The sequence below is a fragment of the Polypterus senegalus genome, chromosome 6, assembly GCF_016835505.1.
Source record: "Polypterus senegalus isolate Bchr_013 chromosome 6, ASM1683550v1, whole genome shotgun sequence".
Taxonomy (NCBI): Eukaryota; Metazoa; Chordata; class Cladistia; order Polypteriformes; family Polypteridae; genus Polypterus; species Polypterus senegalus.
The window spans coordinates 132,581,259-132,597,466 of record NC_053159.1 but is presented as its reverse complement, the minus strand read 5'-3'; the positions used below and the strand labels follow the sequence as shown (position 1 = coordinate 132,597,466).

Below are 16,208 nucleotides of genomic sequence, written 5' to 3'. Positions count from 1 at the left end.
ATATATATATATATATATATATATATATATATATATCCATCCATCCATCCATCCATGTCCTAACCCGCTGAATCCAATACAGGGTCACGGGGTCTGCTGGAGCCAATCCCAGCCAACACAGGGCACAAGGAAGGAACCAATCCTGGGCAGGGTACCAACCCACCGCAGAATATATATATATATATATATATATATATATATATATATATATATATATATATATATATATATATATATATACTGTATATACTGCTCAAAAGAATTAAAGGAACAATTTTTAATCAGAGTATAGCATAAAGTCAATGAAACTTATGGGATATTAATCTGGTCAGTTAAGTAGCAGAGGGGTTGTTAATCAGTTTCAGCTGCTGTGGTGTTAATGAAATTAACAACAGATGCACTAGAGGGGCAACAATGAGATGACCCCAAAACAGGAATGGTTTAACAGGTGGAGGCCACTGACATTTTTCCCTCCTCATCTTTTCTGACTGTTTCTTCACTAGTTTTGCATTTGGCTACAGTCAGTGTCACTACTGGTAGCATGAGGCGATACCTGGACCCTACAGAGGTTGCACAGGTAGTCCAACTTCTCCAGGATGGCACATCAATACGTGTCATTGCCAGAAGGTTTGCTGTGTCTCTGCACAGTCTCAAGGGCATGGAGGAGATTCTAGGAGACAAGCAGTTACTCTAGGAGAGCTGGAGAGGGCCATAAAGGTCCATAACCCATCAGCAGGACCAGTATCTGCTCCTTTGGGCAAGGAGGAACAGATGAGCACTGCCAGAGCCCTACAAAATGACCTCCAGCAGGCCACTGGTGTGAATGTCTCTGACCAAACAACCAGAAAGACTTCATGAGGGTGACCCAAGGGCCCCATGTCCTCTAATGGGCCCTGAGCTCACTACCCAGCAGCATGCAGCTCGATTGGCATTCACCATAGAATACCAGAATTGGCAGATGCACCACTGGTGCCCTGTGCTTTTACAGATGAGAGCAGGTTCACCCTGAGCACGTGACAAAGTGAAAGGGTCTGGAGAAGCCATGGAGAACATTATGCTGCCTGTAACATCATTCAGCATGAACAGTTTGGTGGTGGGTTAATGATTGTCTGGGGAGGCATATCCATGGAGGGTCACACAGACCGCTACAGGCTTGACAAAGGCACCTTGGCTGCCATTAGGTATCAGGATGAAATCCTTGGACCCATTGTCAGACCCTATGCTGGTACAGTGGCTCCTGGTGCACAACAATTCCTGGCCTCATGTGGTGAGAGTATGCAGGCAGTTCCTGGAGGATGAAGGAATTGATACCATTGACTGGCCACCACACTTTCCTGACATAAATCCAATAGAACACCTCTGGGACATTATGTTTTGGTCCATCCAATGCCACCAGGTTGCACCTCAGACTGTCCAGGAGCTCAGTGATGCCCTGGTCCAGATCTGGGAGGAGATCCCCACAACACCATCTGTCATCTCATTAGAAGCATGCACCGATGTTGTCAGGCATGTATACAAGAACACAGGGGCCATACAAAGTGCTGCGTACAATTTTGAGTTGCTGCAATTAAATTTTGGCAAAATGGACTAGCCTGCCACATCATTTTTTCACTCAGATTTTTGGGGCGTCCTTGAATTCAGGGCTCTGTAGGTTGATCATTTTCATTTCCATCAAACGATGTGGCATCCTTTCATTCCTAACACATCACCCAGTCTATATCAGTATAGATATCCAGGAGGATTTCTTTTTCCCATTGAGATCTGATGTGTTTTGAAAGAGTTCCTTTAATTTTTTTGAGCAGTTTATATATATATACACATACATACATACATATATATATATATATATATATATATATATATATATATATATATATATATATACACATACATACATACATACATACATATTATGGGGTGCCAAACAGGCAAATACTGTACATTGATTTTCTGAATATATAAAGTCGGCATCAGAATATATAAAGTCAAAACTTGAATATATAAAGTCATTTCCGAATATATAAAGTCACTGTCGTAATATATAAAGTCAAAACTTGAATATATAAAGTAAGCGTCGGAATTTAAAGTCATTCCTGATTATATAAAGTCAACATCGGAGTATATAAACTCATTCCTGAATATATAAAGTCAAAGTCAAAATACGTGTATATTGATTGAAACGACTCAGGCACATTTTTAGTAAACTAAAAAAAATGAAATAAGTAAAAAAAAAACGTATTCAGAAAAATAAATTAAAAAAACACTGTTCGGTTAATGTTTTGAAAATGATGCATGTACCCTGCCCAGGATTGGTTCCTGCCTTGCGCCCAGTGCTGGCTGGGATTGGCTCCAGCAGACCCCCATGACCCTGTGGTCAGCTTCAACGGGTTGAGAAATGGATGGATATTGCAGCTCTGACTTTGTATATTCCGACGCTGACTTTATATATTGAAGTTTTGACTTTAAATATTCCAACGCTGACTTTATATACTCAGGTTTTGACTTTATATATTCAAGGTTTAAGTTTATATATTCGGGAATGACTTTATATATTCCGACGCTGACTTTATATATTCAAGTTTTGACTTTATATATTCAGAAATGACTTTATATATTCAAGTTCTGACTTTATATATTCAGAAAATCAATGTATTTGCCTGTTTGACACCCCAATAATATAAATATATATATATATATATATATATATATATATATATATATATATATATATATATATATATATATATATATATATATATATATATATATATATATATATATGGTGTATATATATGTATATATGGTTGGAAAGCGGGCACCAACCAAATTTCAGAATGAAACATACCTTGTGGTGTCTCCCAGCCAAACTTATTTGTGCACCAACTGACTGTTCGGTAGCTAACCCATGTGGCTGGGTTTTTCTCAGCCAAATTCGCTATAACGGTGGCTCTGGACCTGGGTGTCCACTTTTACAAATGGGGAATCAGCATAAAATGTTGTGGAGGTGGGTTCAATGGTGTGGATTTGCATACCAGACAAACACAAGCACAGGTACCCACTGCTGCCTGGTGTGGGGTCTCTGACTAAATTCTGGAATGAAACATAGCTTACAGTCTTCCCCTGTAGAAATTGGGACTCTTTGCAAAATTTTGTGATGATAGGTTCAATGGTGAGGATTTGAGTACTGGACAAACTAACACACACGCACACATTCAGCTTTATTATATATCCAGGTTGGGCATATAAAAAATAGCTTGTAGCTGGTCTAAATCAAGGAGTACACATTGACAACACCTTAATGACTCAACCATCTGTTGTAATAATCACCATGTCAACTTATGAGAAGTTCTTTCCAAATAATCCACAATATCAGCAGAATGGTATTTTGGTTTTAGTGCCTTGCTTACAATACTAGTAGTTTTCCACATTTGTTCCAAGAATTCTTCAGGTGTCAACTTGAAGGAACCTGAATGTGCATACAGCTCCACGGGCAAAATATGCTGTTGCAAAAATATGGCATGTCTTGCTTTTCTTTCCAATAGATTCCACAGGCTAACTCTGCTGTTACTAAAACCAGAGTGAATCTACTCACTGTCTACAGGACCTACTATATATATATATATATAGATATATATATATATATATATATATTGTGGCATGCGGCTGGGGGTGGTACCCAGCTGGGACGCCCAAGAGGACCAGAGGAGGGCTTGTGCCTCCTCCAGACCATGAGGGGGCAACCGCCCTGGTTGCGTTTGGGACCATGGGTGCAGAGCTTGGAAGCTCAACCCTGTAGGGGCCCGTGGTCACCGCCAGGGGGCGCCCTGGACCTCAGCACTTCCTCCACACCCGGAAGCGCTGGGGGGAAGAGGATCGAGGACACCCAGAGTGCTTCCGGGTACACAGCCGGAGCTTCCGCCACACAGGGGTGTGTCGGCGGAAGGTTACTGGAGGTGGCTATAAAAGGGGCCGCCTTCCTTCATATGATGGCTGGAGTCGGGTGAGGAGTGGACAAAGTCTTGCTGGAGAGGAGTGAAGGTGGCCTGAAGAGAGAGGCACTGATGGAAGAGGCCTGGATTTTGGGGTGATTGGTGCTGAGGCACTGGGTTGTGCATTTGAACTGTAAATATTAGTGTGAATAAATGTGTGCGTCGGGTGACAAAACGTTGTCCGTCTGTCTGTGTCTTGTTCCACAAATTATATATATATATGTACATATATCTCTTTTATTATAATAAAAAAATCGTGGGTCGATGCGTAATCTTCTCGGAAGACACTTTGACGTCTCGCGAGAGTCCTGTGAGAGACACTTTGATGTCACGTGAGACAAGGCAGTGAGACAAAAGGACAACTGCTGTACAGGCTTTTAAATGTGGTATGTGATATGCAGATCATGCAGCTCGGCAACAGCAGCAGAAAGACAGCAGCTTATCCGTCCACATCTCCTTAGCGTGTGTTCAGCCCCCTTCACAACATGAGTGGCAGAGATGTGAAATGGCTGGAGCATAGCGCGCCCCCTTATGGGTGAGTGAAACAAGCAGGGGGCAAAGCCCCCTAGTATATACATATATTTATATATTGTCATACATGCACACTTAGGGATCCACTGGGGTCTCAGGTAAGCCAAGCACTACCATCGTTGGGCAAAAGGGGGTGCTGTCACTAACTATGTCCTTTGTTTCTTCTATAGCATGGAGCTATCACCTGGAGATGATGCCTAGCCAGACCCCCAGCCAGGTGGTGGGAGTACTGTCCCCATCTGGGAGCCTGCCCGAGTATAAATGAGGCACACAAAGAGAGAGGTCATCTTTTGACGAATGCAAAACAAGTAGACTGAGAACTCAGAGTTCTGTGTTGGTGAAGTCCTGAGTGTGAGAAGGGCAGAATACTTTTTGTTTGTTTAAAGGCACAGGGGCCACTACTTTAGACAATCCTTTTGGTAAACTGTCGGCACCCCAACAATAGGAATGCCTATTGGTTTACTATTTATATATATTGTATTATTTGGCAGGTAATATATAATATAAATCCACCTTAATTAAAGGATAAGTGTATGCGTGTCTGCCTGTGTGTTCATCCAGTTGCAATGTCTCTGTCAATCCAAAAGATGACGCATCACAAATGTTAACACTGCTTTTATAAATCCTATACCAAATAAATTATAACAGAGACATATGCAGTGTAAACATTAACACTGAGATCTACATTTGTAACTTAGATTTCAACCTGTCTTTGCACAGCTTGTATATATATAAAGTATTATATATATATATATATATATATATATACATATATATATATATATATATATATATATATATATATATATACATATATACTCAGCAAAAAGAAACGTCCCTTTTTCAGGACTGTGTATTTCAACAATAATGTTTTAAAAATCCAAATAACTTTACAGATCTTCATTGTAAAGGGTTTCAACAATGTTTTCCATGCATGTTCAATTAACCATAATCAATTAATTAACATGCACCTGTGGAATGGTCGTTAAGACCTTAACAGCTTACAGAAAGTAGGCATTTAAGGTCACAGTTCTAAAACGCAGGACACTAAAGAGACTTGTCTACCGACTGTGAAAAACACCCAAAGAAAGATGCCCAGGGTCCCTGCTCATCTGCGTGAACGTGCATTAGGCATGCTGCAGGGAGGCATGAGGACTGCTGATGTGGCTAGGGCAATAAATTGCCATGTCCGCACTGTGAGATGCCTAAGACGGCGCTACAGGGAGACAGGAAGGACAGCGGATCATCCTCGCAGTAGAAGACCACGTGTAACAACACCAGCACAGGATCAGTACATCCGAATATCACACCTGTGTGACAGGTACAGGATGGCCACAACAACTGCCCGAGTCACACCAGGAACACACAATCCCTCCATCAGTGCTCAGACTGTCTGCAATAGGCTGAGAGAGGCTGGACTGAGGGCTTGTAGGCCTGTTGTAAGGCAGGTCCTTACCAGACATCACCGGCAACAACGCCGCCTATGGGCACAAACCCACCTTCGCTGGACCAGACAGGAGTGGCAAAAAGTGCTCTTCACTGATGAGTCACGGTTTTGTCTCACCAGGGGTGATGGACGGATTCGTGTTTATCGTCGAAGGAATTGAGCACGTCTGGGACCTGTTGGATCGCAGGGTGAGGGCTAGGGCCATTCCCCCCAGAAATGTCCAGGAACTTGCAGGTACCTTGGTGGAAGAGTGGGGTAACATCTCACAGCAAGAACTGACAAATCTGGTCCAGTCCATGAGGAGGAGATGCACTGCAGTACTTCAAGCAGCTGGTGGCCACACCAGATACTGACTGTTACTTTTGATTTTGAGCCTCCCTTCATTCAGGGACACATTGTGAAACATTTTTAGTTTATGTCTTATGGTGTTGACTCTTTTAGTGTTCATACAAATATTTACACATTAAGTTTACTGAAAGTAAAAACCGTTGAAAGTCAGAGGACGTTTCTTTTTATGCTGAGTATATATATATATATATATATATATATATATATATATATATATATATATATATATATATATATATATATATATATATATATATATACAGTATATGAGTCATGCATACACATCAGAGGGCTGGGCTACAAAAGCATGACCACCCTAAAGGAGGTGTCACTTCTACCCAGAACGGCCAGAGCTAATGAGCTCCAGAACTTCCCAAAGGCAGACCAGAAAGCCTAATTTGTCATGGCAATTGTTGTTTGTTTTTTTCTTTTATACCATCATACATTTGTTTTTGTTTGGACTAAGAAGTAAACAGGGATGGCTGTGTTGGTGCACCAAAAATTCTCCCTCCTTCGAGCCTGTTATTCTCTTGGATGACCACTACACTTATTATTAGAAATTAATTTATATGTGCTAGACTGGCACAACATTTAGGGTGGTAGCTGTGGTACAGTCCAGGCATCTATGGCACTGTATCTAAATAATCAGTTTTGAAAATTAAATGAATGAACAGCTTGAACTGCAGTAGTACATAACTGAAGCATACGCCATTTATTTTGTATATATGTGGACTCCGCCCATGGACTCTCTCTTTATTTCTGTCTACCCATCCATTTTGTAACCTTCTTATCTGATTCAGACCCGCAAGGGCCAGGGCCTATCCAAGCAGCACTGGACACAAAGCAGGATTCAGTCTCCCATAGGCTGCAGGATGTTCTTTTATCCTCCCCAAATTAAAGTAGACTAACAAATCGGATACATTACTCAACTGTTTTATAATCATGAAACTATGGCATACCATATGGTGTTGCTACCTGACAGTGGACAGAATCTGATGTAATTGTGATGTCCTTGCACTAAGACATGTTTCCTCCAGATGTTCATTACATTCTCACAATTTAAGATGTGATGCTCGGCTTAGTATCTCACATTTGGATTTGGCCCATCATGTCATTGAGTATTGATTATGATGGATTGCAATCCCATCTCAGGACGGTTTATGCTCTTTTCTCGATGCTGTTGGGATGGCCCCTATTCATTTTGATCCTGTACTGGTTGAAAGAATGGATAAACTAAAGAATTTATTGTACTTCTGGTTTATCTGGAATGGTGATCTTTGTGAATTTGTTGTCAAATTGATGAGAGAACTTCAAGACAGACATAGAGGACAGACTCTGCATGGGTTTATGTGCCTGCACGCTGCTGAGATAATATAGACAAGTTCATTTCTATTTTCTTTTTGCTCTCAGTGCTCTTCTCATGCCAATGCAGGTTAACTTTGGTTTCAGACTCGCCACTCTATGTCAGTTTTCATTCAGGCCATGGATGTTATGCAGTCATAAGTTCCGTACTAACACCAGCTACAGAGCCCCCCGTACATGCCCCCAGAGCAGTAATCCTTTGGACAGAGAAAACTGTGTACCCTAGATAAACCGGAAGCTTCATTCTTTTCTTTGTTTTTCTTTTCTTTTTTTTGGCAAATGTTTTTGGCTGAAAGCCCCATCACATTCTCGTAAAGTGTTGCAAATTAGTTTACTCCCTGCCAGCAAAGACAGTGTTGCAAGTTGGAATGACTATTTACATTATTTACAGCTTAGTTTCATCCACAGCCCTTGGTATTTATTTATGATAATAAGTTTGAAATTATATTTGTATTTGTATATACAAACGGACTCTAAAGGGCAGCTGTTAACTCTAAAGAGTCAGTCAGTCATTGTCCAACCCGCTATATTCTAACTACAGGGTCACGGGGGTCTGTTGGAGCCAATCCCAGCCAGCACAGGGGGCAAGGCAGGAACAAATCCCAGGCAGGGCACCAGCTCACCGCAGGGTACACACCAAGCACACACTAGGGACAATTTAGGATTGCCAATGCACCTAACCTGCATGTCTTTGGACTGTGGCAGAAAACCGGAGTACCTGAAGGAAACCCACGCAGACACGGGGAGAACATGCAAACTCCACGCAGGGAGGAAGTGAACCCAGGTCTCCTTACTGCAAGGCAGCAGCGCTACTACTACACCACCGTGCTGCCCCACCCTAAAGAGCCCTGCTAAAAATAGTAAATGGCCACTCATGTCTGGCCTTAAATAAAGTAATGAACTAATTATCCATTGCGTTTGTCATTTCTACTTCATTCTGGTCCATTGAAAAAGAAAAGTTCAGATAAAAAAAATACAGCTGCCATATTTATAGCTTCTAGCAAAAGAAGCAAATGAATTTTCTCTTCCATCCGCAGGAATGCTGCTCCTCGTGCAGTTAACTTGCCAGCCCATCCACTGTCTGGATTGCCATTCCTGCTCCTTCCCGTTCACCCACACCACTCACCGTCCCGAGCTGACTGTCACCCTTACTGCGCTCCTGTCCCACTCCTGCTGCCTCGTCTTTGCTGCAGTCCTGCCGTGTTTGTACCTACTTTTGCCTCTTTGTTATCCCTGTTCTGTTTTCTATGCCCTATGCCAGGAGTCTCCAACCTTTTCTCCCTGAGAGCTACTTTTACAAAATGAAAACGGCCGAGAGCTACTCATGTTTTCTAACGTTTATTCTCATAGCTTATTTCAACCCAAATAAACTGAATAAGCTTGTTTTGTCTGAACATTTACAAAATGTTGGTGTCCACAACTCACATTTTGCATTAAAACATCACAGAAAATATTTAGTTCACCAGCAAGTGCATTTTGTATGTCTGCATGCATTTTCAAATGTATCTCACACTATTGAATTAAAACATGAATGCTGTCCAAACAAAACAATGCATTTCCAAATACACAGATATTACTTATTCATTTGTCATTTTGTTCCATGTCACTGTTTCTCTTCACAAGAGTATTCACATGACCAGTTGCATGTGTGATGTGTTTTTTAGTTAGTCAGATGACTGGCACTGCATGGAGTCAACAAGAGAGGTGTATGGTGGAGTGTAGCCATTTAGGTTCACTCTTCTGGAGTCATTTAAGTGTTCATCTGTCAGTCTTGTTCTGAACTTTGATTTAATGACATTCATGTCAGACTCTCAGAGGTATGGAGACCCAAACAAAGCAGACATTTTCAGAGCTGCTTGGTGAAGATTCTTATAGTTATCTGGCTCTGCTAAGCTCCAGAAATGCTGAGAATGACATTGAGACTTTAACTGCACACTATTTTGAAGGTTTACTAATATCCATCCATCCATTATCCAACTCGCTATATCCTAACTACAGGGTTACGGGGGTCCATGGTTTACTAATATATAATACAGTATATAAAATCCAATATCTGTCTGTCTGTCCACTTTTCACGCAAGAACTACTGAACAGATTTAGATCAGGTTTTTTTCTATAATTTGCTTGAACATCCTGGTTGATTTTGCGACTTCTCTCATTGCGCTATGTATCATAGTTTGCTTGCGGTACCGATTTATTTGCGAGAATCTGAGAAACACGCAGGCCGAGGAGAGGGGCCTTCCTCGCTCACTCACTAGCTTTGTGGTGTGTTCCTTAACTCTGTTTAGCTAGCAAATAAGAAAACAATTGAATTCAACTTTGTTTGATATTTAAAATAAAGTGTTACTTATAGGTCTTGTTGAGTTTGAGTCCGGATATTCTCTTAAAAAATTGAAAAGATAGATTGCAATTCAGATTGTGGATTGTGATTTGATTTTTTTGGAAAGATCGCCTACCCCTGATTTGACAAATTAAGTTTTAAAATTTATTTAGGATTCATTAACCCTTTGACGAGATACTTGGAAAGGGGTGGCGAGCTACCAGTAGCTTGTGAGCAATGTGTTGGAGACCCCTGCCCTATACCTACCACTATAGCATACCATTCACTCTCCCTCCCTTCCTTATCTGACACCCTGTGGTCTCTGCCACTACTCCATTTTCCTGCTCCAGATGTGCCATCACTCCTTTCCCTCTGCCATCTTTGTTTCTTCCTTCTCCACCCTGATGCAGCCTTATCAGGCTCAGGCCCTATGAGCAGGGGGGCTAGCAGAATCTTTGGCCTGGGGCTAACCTTGGAGGTCTGGATGTAGGGGCTGATTGACAGCTTACTTTAGCCCTTTAGCTGTATTTCTTGACTTTATGCCAAAGTGCATAAAGTTAAACCTAAGTCAAATGACACTGTCATACAATCTGTATATTATATTATCTGTATATTATATTCTAGAGGCTCTAAACCAGTGATTCTTAACCTTTTTTGAGTCATTGACCCCTTTAAGAATGTGATGAAAGCTATGGACCCCCTTCCCCAGAAATATTCACTTAAAAAAAAACTTTGCATGCAATGAATATAATGTACTTTATTTATCGAGATTTGATTGTCATATACAAAGTATTATTACACTTTAAAGTAAACAATCTTAAAAAAACACTTCTTTTTTATGCAAAAAGTAATGGCCGCTCATTATAATTATGAAATACAACCCTCTTGTGCCAATTAAAACAAATCTACTACATCTATTCTAAATCAACTGTACCAGACTGTACAATGAATATAAATGTTAATTTTTATCTGACCATCAGGAACCCACTTAAACCCATTCATGGAGCCCCACGGACCTCATATTAATAACTGCTGCTCTAAACATTATATTTTACATGCTATTCTACATATGAAATATACAGGGTGGCACACGAAAAACCGAACCATCTCTGGCTCCAACGTCGACGTATGTTTCTTAGCCCGTAGACGAAACTAGCAACGGGGCCCGATTCTTTTTGCAGCTTGCAACTGACCCAGTCTTACGCCACTTCTTCACCATCTCGTGAGTCCTGCTCTTTGCTGGTAGGTTTACGCCAGGAAACCTCTGTGCAAAAATGTCCCGCATTTCCTTTAAAGAACCGGTAGACATTTAAGCCTCCACTATCCAATCCTCTGTTGCAGAGAATACATCTTCCGGGTGGCTCACAGCTTCCTTACTAATGCACAGTTGGGGCTGCTGGCCCTGTTTCAACAATGAGGCTCCGCGATTGTGACGGCACCCGCTTGTATAATAGCGCGAGCCAGCCATTCCGAGACGGTTAAGTTTTTCATGCGCCACCCTTTGTTTTGACCCATCTTCTCAAACAACAGAAGGCCTCATAATATGAAATGATCCAGACCTTCAAATTAGTGGAGTTGGCGATCATGTCTACTACATAGCAGAATTTCCAGCATGAAATTAAATCTTTCACTAACATTTAAAAAGTGTATATATGGGAAAATTGTATTTGTGCATATATTCCATACTTGTTTTGCCATTGCTCCAGTTTCTGTGCATATTGATTTCCACCCTCTTGGCCATACACATGCCTTGCTGCCATCTTGTCCACCTTCTCAGCGACTACCCTGCTCTGACTACGCCACACATCACGCTGCCACTTCTGCTGTATGCACCGTCCTCCCTGCCAACCCTGCTTCCATCTGTCCTCCTGACTCCATTCCCTGACAACTTTGGTCCTGCCCTGTCCTCTTGGGCAGTACTTGCAGCCACCATATTGACTAAGAAGCTTTTCTGTTACAGCACAAGCACACAAAGAAACTTCTTAAAATAATGACAATGGAGGAGAGATGCCTGCGGTGGGCTGGCGTCCTGCCCAGGGTTTGTTTCCTGCCTTGTGTCCTGTGTTAGCTGGGATTGGCTCCAGCAGACCCCCGTGACCCTGTAGTTAGGATATAGCAGGTTGGATAATGGATGGATGGATGGAGGAGGAATGCTGTTGTCCTAGCAAAATTCAAAAGTAAACTGTGATTGGTGTAATTGGGAGTTGTTCAATTGGAGATTTGCGGTAGTGCAGGAATGAAGGTCAGGCAGAGTAAGTGATCTGCATGGAGAAGGGTATAATTTTAGGGTTCGCAGAAGTGCAGATCGCCACCATGTAATTCAAAAGAGTCGTGACAGATAACTGAAAGGCATTTCCCAGCATGCCAACAAATTGCAAGAAGGGAGGCTGATGATTGATGAATGATGATTGGGAGTGAATGTTGGCAGCCTAGCATCATATAACACAAACATAGAGACATGGTGTGGGTTTGGTAGCGTGGTGGTTGGTGTTGAAAATCTTACACAAGACATGTTTTTATTGGAAAATTACACTCCCGCAAAAGAATAGGACACATTGACATCAGGCGAGTGTGTTACTAGAGTGCAAATGCTTTGGCACCATAGATGATTAGTGGTGGAGTTTCCTTCTAAAACAGGCCTACCTAGGAAATGGGTGGCTCAGTGGTGAGCAGAGCTGCTTCACTCTTCTAAAGTGCTGGCTTCCATTTCCAGTTTTGAGCACATTTTATGGAGGTTGAGTGTCTTCCCCATCTCTGTGTGAGGTATTGACCCGAAGACCATTGTGCACGTGAGTGTGCTTAGAAATGTGTGGGCACTGCATCCAGGGAGTGTTTATCCCTTTTGCCTGATAGCGAAACATTTTGCCTCAAGACATAATCATGAATATTAACAACCACTTGAGCAAAAGGTTTTTTCTTTAGTTCACTTGGATAAACAATTTCTTTTTCTTGTGCAAGAAACACACTACAGTTTATTTTGAACTAGCTTTGCTACCCCTCAAAACTGAAATCTAAGTAATCAATGCAAACCTCGGCGTTAACATTTGCAGTACTCCCTGCAATGCTCATGCCCCTGTTTTATGCCATTTGGTATAAGATTTGTAAAGACAGAGACATTAGCAACCAGATAGGCACACTGATTCTTTTTTTTAAGGTGGATGTTTCTAGGTTTCTGTTAATTTTGCTACCATTGGGGTAACATTTATATGAAAGACATGAAAACCATGTCACATTACACAACGTTTTCAGTGACTTTCTATCATAGATGTCATTTACATAACCTTATTGAGTCAGAGGCAGTCGCTGTCCCATTACTAACAGTTGTGTTGTGTGACATACCAAGTCCTCGGCTCAGATGTCTAAAGTCATAGATGCAGAGCTTGTGTGTATGAGAGCTCACCAGAGAGTTCAATGCATATGATGCAGCAATGAGGACGAAGGAACACAATATGGGCGTTTTTGACCTGTCAAACAGAAGAGGGACTTGACTGTGTGGTGCCTCTTGTGTTACTTTCCACATCAGAATAAGAAAAAAGGGGATAAGGGGGGTGGAAGGTGATTGGGGGAATGTGTCTGAACTCACTGTACCTGTAAACCCTTTCCACAGCACCGACTCCTTCATACAATTATTTGCCGTGTAAAAATGCCCAGCAATACTAGATGTGTAATTAACTGACGTGCTCCGGATCTGGCAACCAAAGTCGTGAAAGCTAACATCGCATCAGACTAGGAGTCGTGTAATGTGACATCGGCTTAATACAAACGCAACCGCACATTTATAAGGCTGATAATTTCGAAGTTATCAGACACAACATTATTCTCACGCTTCTCATATAAACTTCAGATGCACACGTTGTGTACCCCAGCGCTTTGTACCCCTGCCTCACGGTGCAGACTATACAGGTTCATTAACTGGTCAGCATATTAAACATTCGCTCCATTTGTGGAACAGACATGTTCATCGCTTTTACGTAGGGGTTTCGTCCAAATGCTCCAGTTTAGTCTCAGGTCACCAACTGCACGTTTAGTTATTAGGCACCTCTACCCAAAATGAATGAGAGTGGGCAGCGTGCGTAAATGTACCCCAAAATGAATAGCCGTCCCGACCACAGAGGATTTCTGCACCGAACTACAGCTTTCCGGATTAACCATCAGCCATCCTCGAACTCGCCTCGGAGCTGAAGCCTAACCTTGTAACATATTGCGTTAAGCCAGTTGGCCATTGCAATCACACCAACACTTAGTCGTAAAGGGCACGTTTAATAAGTAAGTGAGAAACCAGAATACCCAGAAAAGAAAAAAAGAAGAAAAACACGGAGACTTGGGGGTGCAAACTCCACATTGAGGCAGCATCTGCGTTAACGGTGCACTCGGTTCGCCTCACAAATGAACATTTTAACGAATGGTTGTAGTCACGTATTACTTAAACAAAATCTAGACGACGGAAGGGGTGAAAAATAGTCACAAGCGTTATCAAACATTTTGAGAATAAAAAATAATATTTCAGTGTAGCTGTATCCATTCATTTTTATTTCCAATACGCTCAAAGCAGGAATGAAACTTTAATGAGACAAACAACAAAAGAAAGCTGAGCTAAGTTATTTAAAACATCAACTCTAAAAATCTTTATACAGTACTAAGCATTCGTATATTTGGATACCTGTTAATATTTAAGTTTAAAAAAGTATACCTAAAATGATGGCATAACACGCTTAAAAGCGATAAACCTGCTTATGTATAGCGTACATTTGCGCATACTGCCTCTTTATGACTTAATGGAGTCGCGTTCAGATAACTTTGCAATTGCTAAGTGACGCAGCAGTTAGCTCTGCAGCCTTACAGCTCCGGAACACCGGGTGACTTTAACTCTCCAGTATGCACAATTTCTAACAGTCTGCTTTGCATGCGACTTTAATATTCTAACTCGGAGTTTCTTAAACGTCTTGCCGTTTTTGATGTCTTCGAGACCCATTTCATGTTGAATTCCCGGGAGATCGGCAGACTGGGCGGATGGTGTTCCATATGGAGAATCATGGACGATCGCCAGAGCATTGGGTAATCGAGGAAGATTACGATTGTTTATTGAACCCATTGCAACCCATCACGGTCCAATTCGCAAACCATCCACGACCGATCACCATTAAATACAACAGATCCATAGTTTAACAGACTCTGCGTTAACTTGCCGGAGTGTTTCGACGCGGATGATCGTAACTTGACAACGACCTGAGTTTTCCTTCAGGTTCGGTTTCTGCCCTATACGTTTCTGAAACTGCAGGCTCCGTGTCATTTTGAACTTCTGTTTACTACTCAAGGACTTAAGAAAATCGACGGGCAGGATGTCTTTCGATACCTGTCCACGTTATTAAAGGTTTCCCACCACTCGCTCTCCCTAAGGTCAGAGCGGAGGTAGACCTTCATCCACCGGTGTGGTGAAATCCTGTGTTTTCCACTGCAGAAGAGCCAAAATAAATAACTATAATTGATATACGTAACAATAAAATATAATAAATCTGGGCTCATACGGGTAGGTGATATATAATTGCATGCAGGTGTGCAAAGAGACTAAAGAACCTTGCAAGTTAAAAAGTTCAGGCAGTATACAGTGTGTCCTAAAGTCTTGTCTAAGAACAGAGCAATATACTTCAAAAGCGGATGTGATCGTTACTTTTCTTTAATAGTTATTGGTAGATATACCTGTAAAATTATAAAATTTTCATCTCAAGAGGTTTTGTTGTTATGAGGTTTAGCTGAATACATGTAATTTAAAAGATAAAGACCAGTATTCGCCGTTTACTTGATGGGTCGGAAGTGTGACTTCATTAGGTTAAAAAATAAATAAAATAAACTTTCTATGGTGTTTATATAAAATATAGACAGTCACAAATATCCTGACTGGCTGGGGCAGCTGTTTCAAGAAACCAGAGTCATGCCTTCAAATCGTTATCAGTGCGGAGTCTGCATGTTCTCCCTGTCTCTTCGTGATGTTTCCTTCTATGCAGGTCAGGATCAGTCCAGGACAGGACATGCACCTGCCGTGCGCCCAGTGATGCCAGGATGAGTTTTGGCCCCCAGCAACACTTAACTGGATTAAGCGAATGGGAAAATGTTATGATGTGAATATTAGCGATATTAACCAGTTATTGCTTTAAATTCGAATACTTCATATTACTGTATAGGCCAATAAGCTATTTGTACTTAATATAACACG

General features: G+C 41.5%; 1 protein-coding gene across 3 annotated transcripts in view; it reads right to left on the bottom strand.

Annotated features, from left to right (window-relative positions):
* LOC120531633 (solute carrier family 13 member 5-like) overlaps window positions 1–16,208 on the bottom strand; it is a 66,717-nt gene that overhangs the window by 41,234 nt on the left and 9,275 nt on the right. The window lies entirely within an intron of this gene.